Raw genomic sequence first — 15,913 nt, 5'->3', positions numbered from 1 at the left:
GGAGTTCTTTCTTAAGAGCTGGGAACAGAGGGACAGACATATTTCTTGTGCTATCCAACTATCTCTCCAGCAGAGAAAATTTAAAAACACACACGAAACAATATTGTGTGACTGCAGGAGCCATGACTGAAAGCAAGAGCAAGAAGCAGAACATGGATGGAAAAAGGCTAAGCTGGTTCAGTCAGGAGAAGCATTCCTGAAGAGGTGATCCAATCAGAGAGGACTTAGGAGTTGGGCATAACCAAAGGGCGTTCTGGGGAATTAAGCCTGTGGAGGGCAATAGCACTTGCAGAGGGCCTGTAGAAGGTGAGAGGCTGCCTCTGTGCAGCCTGTGATAGATAGTTTTCTACCTCATAAGGACTCAGTATCACCCATTCATTCCAGAGAAGTGTTTAGAGTCTATTGTACACGACGCTGAAAGCAGGCTAAGGTGATGGCTTTGTGGGTAAGAACACTTGATGTTCAGGCACGAAGACCTGAGTTTGAATCCCCAGCATCCATGAAAAAGCCAGGTATGGCCATACATGCCTGTAATCTCAGTATGGATTTGAGGTAGGAGTAGGAACAAGTCAATTCCAGGAGCTTACTCATCAGCCAACCTAACATAAAAATAGCAAGCTTCATTTACATTCAGTGAGAGACTCTATCTGCAGAAGGAAGGTGAAGAGTGATTTAAAAAGATACCCCAAGTCCTCCCTCCAGTTCTGTTCTTGCTTCTTCATGTGCAAGGACACACACAGGCATGCACATGCATGCACACACTTGCTTATAAACTGTTGGAATGTATAAAAGTGAGATGTGTTAAAGGTTTACTTAAGCATGCTGACATCTGCCTGCTTGTTAAAGTCCCTACCTGGTAACTTGGGAAGACAAACAATTGTAAGAAATTATCCTAAAGAGTGGTTACCAGCTATATGGACAAAGGTCATATTTTAGATCCTATTTGCTAAGGAAAGGAGTTTTTTTAAATTGATACTTGCTAATGTTTCTATGCTTTGTATATTGCTACCTGTAAAACGCCTACCTTCAAACCTTTGTTCCTGTAGTTTCTGTCCCTGTGAGCACTCATGACTATGATAAAAATTTCTTTGGGTGGAATTGGGATTTGGAGACTACCCACAGATATCCATACTGTTACCTGACCTATAAAAGGGCTGAGAAATTGTTAGGGGTGGGGGTGGTTTGCCAGAACTTTCCAAAGCAGCATTAGTGCATAAATTGAGATGAGCTCTTCTGTCTCTAGAGGTGCATGTTTTATTTGCTGTGTAGAATTTCTAGAACACACACACATGGAGAGAGAGAGAGAGAGAGAGAGAGAGAGAGAGAGAGAGAGAGAGAGAGAGAGAGAAAGAGAGAGAGAGAGAGAGAGAGAGAGAACAACTTTGGTAACCCCAGGGACTTCCCTCAAGGAAGTTACCCGGAAGTTACCCACTGAGCAGTGTTTCAGGTGGAGGAACAAGGCAGAGAAGAGCTACTAAGCTGCAGAGATATCAATACAATGCCCAGAGATCAGTGCAGAGACAGAGGTTAGTGCAAGGATGGGGCACAGAACATCAGGGAGAAAAAAGAGGGGAGGAAGAAGACCGACTTGTGAGGAGCCAAAAAGTGTGGACTGGTTGGATGAAGAGCAGAGGAAGTCCTGAGTGACTGTGTATTGTGTGACACAGGCAGAGCCATGTCAAGGACTCATGCCTCTCAGACCTATGGGAATGGCAAAGCCTTCATGCTGGGGTGAGGCTTCGAGAGTAAAACCTTCTTCTTGGTCCAAGTGCTGGTGCTGGCAACGTGTACAAGTAGACCTGTTTACTAATGATTGACTAGTGTGTGCAAAAACTAGCAACTGCAGTATTCTCAGCTGCTCACAGCCTGAGCCTGTTCACCTACAGAGATATCCCACAGAGACTAGCCAACTCTTCCCCCCATGCTGTATCATAAACCACCTGAAGCTCCAAAGTTCTAGGTCCTGAGTTGTTTTGTACCACTCCAGCACCGAGTAGACAGCCTACATGACCCCAGTTTATCTGTGTCCATTTGTCTGTCATTCCTTACATGTCTGTCCTTTTCTCATTCCCTTCCCACTCCCAGACAGGAAGCCAAGCTCTGCAAGCACGCAACACTGATATACTCAAAGAGATGCCAGTTGATTGGAAGGAATAGAAGATGGTAAGAATCTGACTTTTGAGATTTGCATTTTAAGCTTGGACAAATTTCCTCACCTTAAGTTTCCTCATCCATGAGATGGGTATGACAACACTACACGTTATCTAATGATAAGCCTGAGGAACCAAACAGACAAGAATCTGATGTAGTCAAATTCTTGAATGTAGCTCTCCTGAGTATGGCAAGCACGGCTCTGACAGGCCTTGACCTTTTCCCCTACTCCCCCTGCCTTGCTGAAAACCATTAGATTCCATTCCTGAAGCTAGTCAACAAGGTCTGTTCCTTTATTTGGCCACTTCTCCTTCCTTAGGCTGACTATCTACCAAAGTACTGAAGTCCAGCAATCAAAAGCCCAAGTTGATTCAGTTAACATGCCCAATCAAAATATACTGCCTCATCCTAACCCATTCTAACACAGGCCTCCCCCTTTTCTCTTCTTAAAAAGTTACACCTGCAAGGTTATCACCAGCTGGTTTTCGTTTTTGTTTTCTTTTGTTGTTGTTGTTTTTGTTTTTTTCTGAGTTAGAAAACAGCTACTTTAACTTTCCTTCCAAGCTTAATAAGGGCAAAAACATGTGCTTGAGTGTGGTTTGTGCCTAATCTGGGATCTGGACCGGAAGACCCTGCTGTACAGGATCTCCTTGGTCTTTTATTTTGGACACTGTTAGTGTGTTGAAGGAAATAGTTTCTGGTTGTTTAAATTTTGAAGTCACACAGGAAAGTTTAAAGATGCCCCCCTTTTAGTATCTTTCATGTATTAAGAGTATTAAAATCACCAACATTACTATCTTCTTTTACATAATAAATCTCCAGATGTAGGGTGGTCACAACCGTGGAAATAAACACACTAACTTTATGATAAACTAAAAACAAACTGTAAGTACGCTCATCTGCCAAAGCAGATGGAATCGTGAGCCAGATGAGCTAAGGAGGCATACCTGAGAAGACATCCTGGGAACGTCTGCCAGAACTGCAGCTCCCACCCTAGATCAGGTTTCAGAAATTTAGAAATCAAGAACCCACCCAAAGGCAGAAATTCTTGGATGTTCCCCTGAGAAATGAGAACACTTGCCAGGGAGCTCCCTGTGTTCTTTGGCTGCTTACATTTGTCCCTGTTGGGACACATCTTGGCTGTTTAAATACATTCTGGCAGCTCAGAGGTGACATTCCTCCAAACACCACATGCCTGCTGAGCCCCTAGAATCAGCTGTGCAATTTCAGGTGAGTGTGTCTTTATGCCCTTGCAGGGCTTATGTTTAACTTGCCTACTTTCCCTTCAGGCCCCACCTGCAAGACTGAAGGCCTGAGAGGATGTATGTATCTCTGCGTATGTATCTAAGGGCTAAGAGTGTGAAGGTGGGGATGCTGGGATAGACAGAAAGGAGAGTGCCAAGAAGCAGACTGTGGATCACCACTGGGTGTCCAGGCTCCACTTATAGAATCAGGATCTCTTTTATTTCCCCATGACATCATTCATCCATCTGTAAATATATCCTCTGAGTGTTTACTCTATGCCAAATGCAGCCAGGGAGCTAAGGCAGAGACAACGGAACAGTCAGAAAACTTAGATGGTAAGAAGACAGGTTTGCTGTGTTGAGAGCATTCATAATAGGGGCAGAGCTGACCTAGCCAAGAAGGCCAAGGGTATGAGGTTCATGGGACAAAGCTGCAAATAAAAAAAGAAAAAGAAGAAGAAGAAGAAGAGAGAGAGAGAAGAAGGAGGAGGAGGAGGAAGGAAGGAAGGGAGGAAGGAAGGAAGGAAGGAAGGAAGGAAGGAAGGGAAAAGAAAGAAAAGAAAGGAAGAAAGAAAGAAAGAAAGAAAGAAAGAAAGAAAGAAAGAAAGAAAGAAAGAAAGAGAAAGATAAAAGAAAAGGAAAGAAAAGAAACAAAAGATTAATTCAAGGAGGAGATGGAAGAGTGAAGCAAGGGGTGAGATGTCTGGACAGTTTCCAGAGGAGACATGCCTGTCCTAAATCTGTGTAATTACACAGCAGCCTGTCCTCTTCCTGATCCATTAGCTAGCTCTGACTTGGACCCCACCCACATACTGAGCTTTATAAAGCCCACTATGAAGTGCATGTAACCCCAGCAATCAGGAGTGTGTGGGTGTTGGGGAAAACAGATGCTGCTTACTAGGGGTTTTCTGGCTGCACTGGCTGTTTTGTGTCATCTTGACCCAAGCAAGAGTCCTGAGAGAGGAAGGAGCCTCAACTGAGCAAATACAACCATGAGGCAGCTGTAAGGCATTTTCTCAACTAGTGGTCAATTCAGGAGGGCCCAGCCCATTGTGGATGGTGCCATCTGTGGGTTGGTGGTCCTGGGTTCTATAAGAAAGTAGGCTGAGCAAGGCAGTAAGCAACACCCTTCCATGTCCTCTGCATGAACACCTATCTCCAGGTTCCTGCCCTGTTTGAGTTCCTGTCCTGATTTCCTTCAGTGATGAACAGTGGTGTGGAAGTATAAGTCAAATAAGTCCTTTCCTCCTCAACTTACTTTTTGGTCACGGCAATAGAAACCCTAATTAAAACACTGGCCAAACCCTGGCCTATTTGGCAAATTCTACACTGGTGGAAAAGCCTGCCTCAAAATTATGGTATGTAGAATTTGAGGACTAAAACCCAAGGTTGACCAAGATTTTCCTTTACCCTTCACATACATACCTTTGTGTGTGTGTGTGTGTGTGTGTGTGTGTGTGTATGCACATACAAGGAAACACACACACATATATATACACATAGACACACATACATACCCACCACATACACACAGAAACACAGACACAGAAACATACACATGAGAGAAGGAAGTTGCTTCCTGGAACAAATGTTGCTTCCTGGAAGATATTTCTCTAAACCAGTAACAAAAGACATACTACCTGATTCCAGGTGTATGAGAAACACATCTTGGGCAAATTCACAAGACAGGTGACCACTGGGGCCTAGGGCTGGGAGAAATCAGGACTGAGGGGGTACTTCGAGTTTTAGTTTTTCAAGATGGAATGGTTCTGGGGACTATGTGCTCACCAGTGTAGATATAACAATCACTGACAAACCAAGTACCTAAAATGGCTAACACAGTGAATTTTATGTCACATGTATTTTACAGCAATTAAAACTGGAAAAACAGAGGGAAGGAAAGAAGGAAGGAAAGGTATGAATCACCTACAATTTTTTCTAGAGCTGGGGCTGTGAGAAAATCTGTATCACATAACCTCTGACTCACTCTATATAGATGACACATGAACATCTCTACACAGTTGGATCTTATGATACACACAGTTGGTAGCCTGCTTATTTTCTTGTATTTAAGACACCAAAACACTTTTTTGTACATGAGTAAATGTATACATTAAAGATGACAGAGACAACCCTATTAATCAATTTCTATAATCTGTTCCATGATTTATATCATGATTACCATGATTATCAATGCTCTTAGATTACCATACAAGATTATTGCCTTGGGCCACATTCTCCTGTTAGAATTACTGTCTTGCTAATCTTCAGCTTTTGAGAGCTTCCTAATACTGTTGTCAAATCATCCTTAAGGAAAAGCTATATGGAACAGCACGCTCCACAGCTACGTGTGCTGGTCTGACTCTCAACACTTTTTGTGTTTGATCTCAGTCTCAGGCAAAGAGATCTCAGTCACCTGCTGCCACTCCATCCACCACACACACACCCCCTCCCCCACTGTGACCTCAGTCACCCCCTGCCACCCCATCCACCACACACACACACCCTCCCCCACTGTGTACAGGGGGATGAGGTGGTACCTATTCTGAATCCTTGCATAGAGCTGACAGCTTTGGCTGCTGCATGGTCACTATTTTTACTCCCTGTCTACGTGCTTATGAATCACAGAGACCTTTGGGAACAGGGACACAGGATTTGACTCTGCCTGGTTCTGGAAGCAAGCAATGACTGAGGGTTTTTATGAGGCCTTCTAAGTAAAAGAAAGACTTCTTTCTAGACTCGTGGGGGAGATGGGAAGAAGAGTCTACACTGAAGGCCAGGAGCACCTCTATCTTTTTCTCCTGTTTCCAGGCTTGGAACCCTTTTGGTTTGAGTTTTAATTATATTGTCATCCAAGAACAAAAGATCTCCAGCTGGCCAAGCCAGCAGGCGTCCTCAGTGAGCACTATACATTCATTATCTCCAGCCCCTTCAGGAGGCCAGCTTTCTAGAGTCACTGAAATTGTGAGTGTTTTCTGGTCAGTCTGAGATGAGCAAAGAGGCCAGGGTGAGCATCCATGGGCAAGCCTACTTCTTTCATAACAGAGTTCAGAATCTAGACAGACACAAAGTGGAAGTCTGCCTTGGATAGGGGTGTCTGCCAGTAAGCAGCCAGCTATTCTAAAGGGACTTCCCCATCTGCTCAGAGGATACTGTTAGGTTTCATAAGCCCTGGTTCTTCTTGGAAAACCCCAGCAGCCTTTCAGGGAACATGTGCCTTCAGGCAACTCTGCTGCTTGAAAAATACTTGATTTCATGCAGATTTCCCCCCTCTCATCAGAAATCACACTAATATCACAGCTTTGCAATGATGTTGAGAAAGGGGTTTGTCTATACTCATTTTGTCACTCCTCTGGGGCCCAGAGACTTTCAGCGAGTGCTTCCTGGCCTTGAAAATACAATGTGTCTCAGAGGTCCATATGTTTGGCAAATAGGACACAGATCTAGAGGGAAGGTATTTAGCTGAGTTGGAGGTGATAATTTGTGTGAGCAGTTACTCTCTTCTCTGCCATTTTTGCCATTTTTTGAAGTGGAAGTTTCTGATAGTGTCGTGTGATACAGACTCAGATGGTGTTTTGCTGAAGCATTTCACATGGGAAGACACGTGACTTTTGGAGAGGGTATAAATAGGACTCAACAGACAGTGACTGTTGCAATGCCTCATTGGTCTCATGTCTTTGCTGATCTTCCCTTCGTTGAGGGAGGCACAGTAGAGAACTGCTCTTGGTGTCCCAGCTGGTCCTGGTTGTTCCCACTGACTTGTGCTGATTTAGCGGAAGCCTGGCAGTTTCCGCTAGCTTCTGCCACTGATGATGATTTGTGTTTGATATCCTGACACTACTGAACTGAACTGCTGGTATCATGGCAATGGAGATTGGAAGTGCCCTAAAGAACTAGTCTTAAATGGGCCCACATCCCCTTGCCCCATTATTATCTTTTCGCCCCTGCCTTTGGATGGTAGGCTAGAAGGGGAGTCAAAGTGTTTGAACATCATTAATAAAAGTAGGCTTTAAAAATCTAAGCCTACAATTTTCATTCCCTCTGCATCAGGCACTGTGCCAGGCCCCTTTCTGCTTTGTCTCTGTTTAATTCTTCCAGCTGCCTGCAACAGGGGGGATGGGGGAATATAGTGCTAACTAACCCAGCCTAGCTGTCGGCTCTTTGTTGTACATATCATGTCAATGGGGAGAAAAGTTGTACTGAAAGGCTTTGGAGAAGGGAAACTCAGTTCCCTTACACAAGTAAGGGTATGATTTACTTTGGAGAAAACTGTGTGGGAAGCTGGAGGCAGAGGCTTGAAGAAGAGGAAAGCAAGGGGGCCTGATGAGCTCCAGCTGAACCGCTGGGAGCAGAGAGGATGGAATAGGTACCATGATAGAAGAAACAAGAAAAAAGAACTATGCCTAAGGCACCCATAGAGAAGATGGTGGCCTGGCTCTGTGGTGTCATCTTTAATGAGGCATTCAGTAAAGTGTACGCAGTGTCCTCCATAACTTCCTTCTGTGTTGAAGATTAAACCCACTCTCTCTTTCACCCTCTGTGTGTGTCTTTCTCTCTGTGTGATTAAATCAATTCCTTCCTTTTTCTTTGTGCCTGTCTATCTCTCTGTCTTTCTGTATGTATGTGTGGGTGGGTGGGTGAGTGGGTGAGCATACACATGCATGCTTGTGTGTAATAGTTTAGTGCTGACAATAGCTTCCAGGTCTAGGTGACCCAGTTTTACTTGGGTAATATGAAAAAGTCTGAGCCTACTTGTCTTATTTGACCTTCACATTGCAGATTTTCTAGGGGGAATTCCTCAAGAGGCTTTAGTTTTGAATTCTTTTCCATCCATAAGAAGGGGCCAGATAATTAGTTGACAATGTACAGGGCTCTGAGTAAAACCCAATTCTCCTGACTCTCAGACTGCTGTTCTCTCTTCTCTTTCTCCATTCCTCCCACTTTCTGCTGTTCTCTTTCTCCTCATCCCTCTTCCCCCGTAGTGCACTGATGTTTAAAGTGAACCTCTAGCCTTAGATCAAAATACTATCTGAAAACTTTTTAGCCTCAGGAGTCCAGAAACATTGCCTTCTGAGAAGGAAGAAGGCCTGAGCATGGTATTCAACTGTATGGAGAGCCCACAAGCCCTACTTCTTCAGTGTGCAGTAGAGATGCTTGTGGGTAGAGCCTGGTTGTGGTGTATGCATCTCAATGCCTGGCCTCCCACAGGCAAAGGATTCAGAACGAGTGGGGATTTCATAACTCACCTGGGCCAAGCAGGGTTTTAATAACATCCAGTTAGGACACTGGCTGGCAGGTTTGCATGCTGCAGGTTGATGCTGTATTCCACACACACAGGCCTGAGAAAGTCCCTGAGGACTTTCCTTTCTGCTCACTTCTGCCTTTCTTTCAATACTGGAAGAGCCCATTTGTATGTAGTTTGGCTAAGAAAAATTCTGTTGCTTTCCAAGTGACGCTTTGTTGTTTGTGTTACACAAACATCTGAAAAAGCAGGATTTCCTACTCTACTCGCAGCCAGAATTGACTGCTGTCTCTATATAATAAAGCAACATGTTTTGTTCCTCTCTTCTAATTGGAAGACACAAAGTCTCAACAGACAGAAAGAATGTGTTTATTGATCCAGCCTCATCCCAGAAACTGGCCTGCACCACAGGGAATGAATGAGCCAGAGAAAGAGAGCTGATTTTTAAATACTTTGCAAATCCTCCTTAGTGGTATTAATGGGTAGCAGGCTGCAAGGTGCATCAAGACCGAAGCTGCCAAAGCAAACGAGGGTGGAGCGAACTGTTTCGGAATGACCTGAAGAATCTATGGCATGACTCATTTTCTGGACTGGCAGGCTCCTCGGGCTGATCTGGAAGCATACTGATTCCCCAAATGCAAAGATACTAAAGCTTTTATGAATGCAGGGGCAAGCCTTGGATGCTCAGAAAGGAGGGCAGATTCATCAGCTAGGTCTCCAAAGAAGCAGCAGAGAACAGAAATCTGGAGCAGCCTGGGCAGGCAGCAGCCCATCAGACCAGATTCTGGCCTTGGAGATGGTCTCCACGCTCTAGACTCAAGTTAAGCATTTGTTACAGCATAGCAGACTGGACTGTAGTTGCCTGGGTCTGGCTTCCTTGGGGCCCTCTGTGACCCCTTTGATCGATCATCTCCCAACCCAGAAGGAGCTGACAAGACCTCCTCTGAGTATGCTCCTAGGAGACATGTTGAGCTGGGCCTGAGCCCTTGGCAGGACTGACTATGGTCCCATCTGTGACCTGTGTAAAGCAAGGTCACCTGCTGCCTGCCTGGAACCTGGCCCCACTGGTTCCAGCAGCCTTTTTGCTTGCTGAGTCTGGCACCATCCAGTTGTCATGCTTGTAGAGAACCCGAGTGGCCCTGTCCTTGCACCTTGAATAGCATTGATTGACCTGATATTTCAAGGGAAATCCCCTCTTTTGAAAGTGCCTCTGGTCTCTGATGAGATAGGGAGAGTATTCCAAGGAACTGTAGTAGCTACCTGAGGCAATTTGCTTTGAATCCAGTAATTCTGAGTTCTAAACTAGACCCTGCTGTTTGATACCTACCCCAAGGGCAAGTTCACCCACCCCCTCTTAGCAACCGATAGTCCCTCATCGCAATTCTTTACTCATCAAATACTTAGGAGACATTCTGTAACCCCAGAACTTAAAGGCAGAAGAGTCCTATAACGCCATGTGACTGTTATGATGGATTAAGTCCTGGCCTGAAAGTTGAAAGTATAGTCTTGAGTTCTGACACTGATAGTCAGTTAAACACTAGGAAAAAAATTAAAACTGTTTATTCAGCTTTATTGTTTTTATGTTATTTTTTCATGATTTTTTTAAATTATAGATTATGTTTAATGAAACTTGCCCTTTTGGTCACTGTTAAGTAACAGGTCAATGATTTTTAGGAACATCTGTATCATTTCCAAATTTTCTCATCACTTCAGAAGGATCTCTGTGTCATGACATAATAACTGTACACATCTCACACATTTCAGAAGCTAGAAGCCTCAACTACACTCTCTTCATTTTATTTCCTTTATATAACTGGAATCATGGTGTCTGGCCTACTTCATACAGTGTCATCTATATTATTCCACGTCTAAGAATTCTATGCCTTTTGTGTCTGAATCATAGGCCACTGTGTGTTGCATACCACATTCTGTATATTGTTCATCTTTTAATTAACATCTGTATATTTACAATTGTTTACTTGTTATTACATTATATTTGTTTCCGCCTTTTTGGCCATAGCCATGCTGCAATGAACTTCGGTAGATATGAGTAACAGTGTTCAAATCCTAGCTTCCAGCTATCTCAGATACAAATTTAGGAATAGGATTTCTAGATCAGATAGCAGTGTTATTATATGTAGCCTTTATGTGTACATGTGCGTATGGAATCTCCCCAGGCCCCTGGATCTGGCTTTTAAAGAAACCACCACATGGGTCTACACAATGGCTCTCCTGGCTTACATCCCTTTGAATACTTCATATTGGCTGGCTGTCTTATTCAGTCACCGACATGTAAAGGGTCATCTCATTGTAGTTTTGATTTGCACCCTCTTAATAACTAATGATGATCAGCTTCTATTGATGTGTTTCTTGACTACTTTTGTATCTTCTTTGGAAAAATATCTCTTGATACTTTTCAGTGCTTTTAACTAAATTGAGTTTTTGCTAATTTGGAAGGATTTATAAACCCCAGATGTTAAACCCATACTATACAATTGATTTTCAAGTAACTTCTACCAATTTATAATTTACCAGTCCATTTTATTCAGTTATATTTTTTATATAAATTTCCAGACACATTTTAGTGTGGCTTTAAACTATGAACATGATTTTATAATTCAGGAGCTAACATTGCCTTGAAACTGAACCTTCAGTATCATGCCGACCCTTGAGAATTCAAACAAGCATACAAACTTCTCAACACAAAAAGATGATGACTTGTTATTGTGTAGCAGTTTTCTAGAGTTGAGACATTTCATGCTGCAGAGAGGCTATTTGCTGGTCAGAAAGTTCTAAGTTGAAGTGTTCCCCACCCCGACCCCTGCACCAGGAAGGGGAAGGCAGAGACTAATGAGTCTCAGGAAGGAAACACCTCACAAGTCTCAAGAAGTACCTAAAACTAATAAGATACACAAGCAAACATAGTTTGCCTATGGTTATAAAATCAGCGAACAACTGTTAGTTGAGGAGACTCTGACCTGTCCAGCTGCCTGCGTATAATGTAGAGAGACTGGGGGTTGTAGTTTTCATGAGATGTTATTACCCATGCTAAGGTAGGCTTTTTAGTGATACAACTGCCTTTGAGTGGCCCCTACTCTTTATGTAAACACCAGAAAACTCATTGATTTGTTCATTCGAATTTTAGAGTCATTGTTTCTTTAATCTGCTTTTGGTTGTTCCCTTTCTAAGTAAGTAGATGGTTGCTTGTTCCCCAGGAAGTCTCACGTGAAACTTGGTAAAATCAAACTTTGCACCCAGATAGTTTCCTACATTGATGAAAGACAATAATTTTGTTGTTCTAAGTGTCATTTAAACTTCTGATTTGGACCAGCCTCCAACAGACCAGCTGCAAAAGTTACCTCCAAGCAGTGGTAAGATACAGTGAAATGACTTACTTGGTTGTTTTATTATTCCGAGTGTCAACTTCTGATTTGATTATTGTCCTAAGTGTCAATTTCTGATGTGGCACAGCCTCTAACAGACCATAGGTAGTTAAAGATCTGCCATATTCTCTTGGTTCAACAATGGAGGGATATAATGAAATGACCTAACTATATTGGTTTGTAATTGGCTGAAATCCTAATGCACAGAGAGCAAAAGGATAGAGGTTTCTCTTGACTCAAAATTAGCTGGTTCAACAGAGCTTGAAGTTGAAATGTGTGTTTTGGAATCACAAGAGAGACTTTCCTGTCCTTTTGATTGCCTATAACATCTATTAAGTAGGAACTCCCTGCTTTTTACTCTGGCAAAGGACAGTAGATTCAGCCTCTTAAGGGGAACTCTAATGGAAGAACAGGGGAACTTGGAAGGCTCGGAAGGAAGTGGGACAGGACAAGGAACAGTCTTCTTCCAGCCAGTGTACTTCCACATTCTCAATCCTTTTTTATCTAGAGAGAAAATTATCTGAGAGAGAGGAAGAAAAACAAACAAGGGACAAATCCTACTTCAAGTTCTAGCTTTAAAGTGAAGCCCTTGAACTTCTACAGCCCAGTGCAGAACTCTGCATGGTATGATGAGTCTACTGTGCTGGAGAGAAAAAAAAGCTAAGTTTCTAGCATCCATGAGCTTGGCCTTGTCTAAGGACTGGATGAGAGTGTTGCTCTAACTCACAGTAGAAAAGATTATTTGTGACTAAGTGTTTCAGTCCAGATAGGGCTTATTCATGCAGAGGAAGAGGCAAAATGAGCCTCAGAGCACCAGGCAAAGGAGAAATAGCTAATCCAAAGTCAGGTGTCAAAAACCAAGAATCTCTTTACTAAGTACTAAAAGGATACTTGGCTTAGCATGGGGACCCTGGGGTGATACCATGTGATACCTATGACTAGAGGCAGCTTCCTGCCAGAAAGGGCCAGGAACCACTGCAATAGGAAGTCTTGCTTAGTGCCAGCAAAAACACAAGAAACACATGGAGGGGGCAGGGCAGGGTAGAGATGGCACCAGAAAAGAGGCACTGGTTCCTGGCCCCCTGGCAAAGAGAATGCCAGCCTTTGCCCCAAAGTGATGTCAGGGACTGCCTGCATGATAGGCTCTGAGTGCCAGGAGACAGCAGAAACACATGCTGTACTTTCTGTTTGGTTTTTTTACTCTTCTACCTTGCCAGATGCCCATGAAGGGAGAGCTCTCCAAGCCCATAAACCAACAAGACGAATAGAATATGTTTGGCAGAAGGAGCAGACAGAACTCATCGCTTTATCCAAGGCTGGGCTCTCAGGAGGGAGCCATTTTCTTTTCTGTAGAGTGAAGTTCTCATGTCCTAAAAAGGAGGACACACGTACCTTTGGAGGAAAAGCAATTCTAATGTTGGGCTTTATTGCTCTAATGGCTCTGTAGCCATCTTTCTGGTCCAGGAGTGAGTGGTTGGAAGACTTTCAAGATGCTGCTCTTCCTATAGAAAAATAAATAATCAGATTGGCTCTGTGCACAGCATGCTGAGACTCAGGGAGAGAAGCTGATGCTGGGTACATCCTGTGCTTGTGCTCATGCGTCTCCATCACACAGTGCCCTCAGGGTAGGAGGGTCTTAGAGCTTGAGACCCAACTGTTTCTCTTACCTAGGTATTACAGCTACACTTTCTTGCAGGCCCTGTGCAAGGCATATCCCTCTTAGCAAAATCAATTGTTTCCCCCGTGCAAGGTCTGAGGTCCTTCTAGTTAGTACCTACAACTAGCTAGTAGGCAGTAAAAGACTATAATTAATGCTCAGGCTCCCAAAACAGCCTGCTTTCATTTGATCAGCTCCACATCGCTGTGTAACTTCCAATAAGTTACTTCTCTCCCCATGCTTTTGGCAGTGTTGGCCAAGTAATTAGTAATAGAGGGTCAGAGTCAGACCATTTGACTGAATCTGCTAGTTACTCTCTTTTTGTCAATAGGTAAAACAGACTTCCTCAACCTGAGGGTTGTGTTTCTTATCTACACAAAGGGGCACGTGATAATATCCAGGGACAGGGTAGGTAGATGCCTTGGATGGGCTGTTCTAGGAAAACACTGGGAATAGACTGCAGAAGAGTACTGAGGGCCACCTTCCCACCAGTCCTTCCCCCCACCCCCACCCCTCCTCTAACCATGCCCACCATTTTCAGGCATAGCAACCGAGTAGTTTTTCTGCTCTGGACAAGTCCTTGCTTTTTTCTCTTTGTCTGAAGCCCCTTGACCCAACACTCAACTTTACGCTGGTCTTCAGGTACCTTCCCACCCCAGATCACCATTGGATTCATTACCACGAAGTTCCTGAATGAGATCTGCAATGATTCACCATCACTTGCTTTACTGTTTGCTGCTGCTTGCTTTCACATTTATCAATGGATTAGCATGTACATGTCAAATGTGAAATGTCAGGTTGCCTCAGTCCTGCTATATTCACAGCTTTTTATAAATTGCACATCTCTCAGGTGTTTATTGACTGAGCTAGTGAGTGAATAAATGGATGGAGAAATGCGCAATTCCCTCAGGCTGACTGTAGCTGTGTAGCCGGTTCACCCTCCTGCCGAAGAATGAGAGCTGCCCTGTCATGGGGCTCAGCTCCAATCCATTATGAATGCAGTGCAAAAAAAAAAAAAAAAGACACTGTAAACAATGGTGACACTTTAGCTTTAGGAACAAGATGCTAGTGATGCTCTGTGAAAACAATGGGATGTGCAGGTGTTTCTGAACTTAGAAGTGACAAAGAGTGTGGCTTGTGAGCTCACGAGGTGGTAGGGTAGGTTCAATTGCTAAGAGTGAGGACTCTTCAGTCAGACCTCTTGGTGAGAACCAGCTCCAGCCTCTCTAGCTGTGGCATCTTGGGGAAACGCGTGCCCATGCTTTGTCTTCACGCAGGAGACTGTTAGGTTTTTGAAAAGATAAAACAAGATGACATATACAAAGCACTTGACACACAGTAATTCCTTCATACATGCTCGTATTATATTTTTCATTTTTGATTCTATTTTTAGGCACTGCAACAAACTCCTAGGGACAAAAATATATCTTATTTTCCTAAATCCTGATCTCATTTAATATACTAGGTTTCAAAGCCTAAGTAATGGAAATCAGCAGAGTCGTTTCAATTTATATGTGCTTAAGATATCTTGACTGATGTTAATCCAAGCGTTTATGATTGCTTAAGGTGTGTTTACGTTAGCCACTGTCGGGGAGGGGGGACTCAGCAAGTACACATAGGGCAGTACGTCTGAAGGACCTGCATAAAAATTGAACACAACTGGGCATGGTTTATACAGGCTTGTCATCTCATCTACTCAGGAGACTAAGGTGGGAAGATGACAAGTTCAAGGCTATGCTCTGGGACTTAAAGACACTCTTTCTCAGACTAAAATTTAAAATAGGGCTGGCAGTATAACTTAGTATCAGATCACTTGTCTGGCACTTGGTTTAGTCTTTGGTACTAGAAATGGATGAGAGTAATGAATGTATTGTGTCTCCAGTGGTTGCCACAAATGCACATGTATGTTTTCATAGAGTATATTTGCTTTCAGGGTTGCGGTGGAGCTAGATAAACCCTACCCTTCTTAGACAGTTGCCTAATAGCTAGGTGTTTTAAACTATGGTGCACAATGGAAAGACACTGATGCTGATATCAACAATTCTTGACTCTCTTATTAGTAAAATTATTCTTTGGCCTCATTTACCCAATTTTCTAATAATCTGTATGAAGTATTCAGGAAAAGAGGAGCCCACCAGCCTGTGCCCTCCCAGGAACCTTGCCAGCACCATGCTTGCTCATGAGGATAGCCTGCTGGTGGTGTGCTCTGCAACTAATTGCACCTAAGAATCACCAA

The sequence above is a fragment of the Grammomys surdaster genome, unplaced genomic scaffold (genome assembly GCF_004785775.1).
Source record: "Grammomys surdaster isolate TR1022 unplaced genomic scaffold, NIH_TR_1.0 125428, whole genome shotgun sequence".
Lineage (NCBI taxonomy): Eukaryota > Metazoa > Chordata > Mammalia > Rodentia > Muridae > Grammomys > Grammomys surdaster.
Note: the sequence above shows the minus strand (reverse complement) of the source record.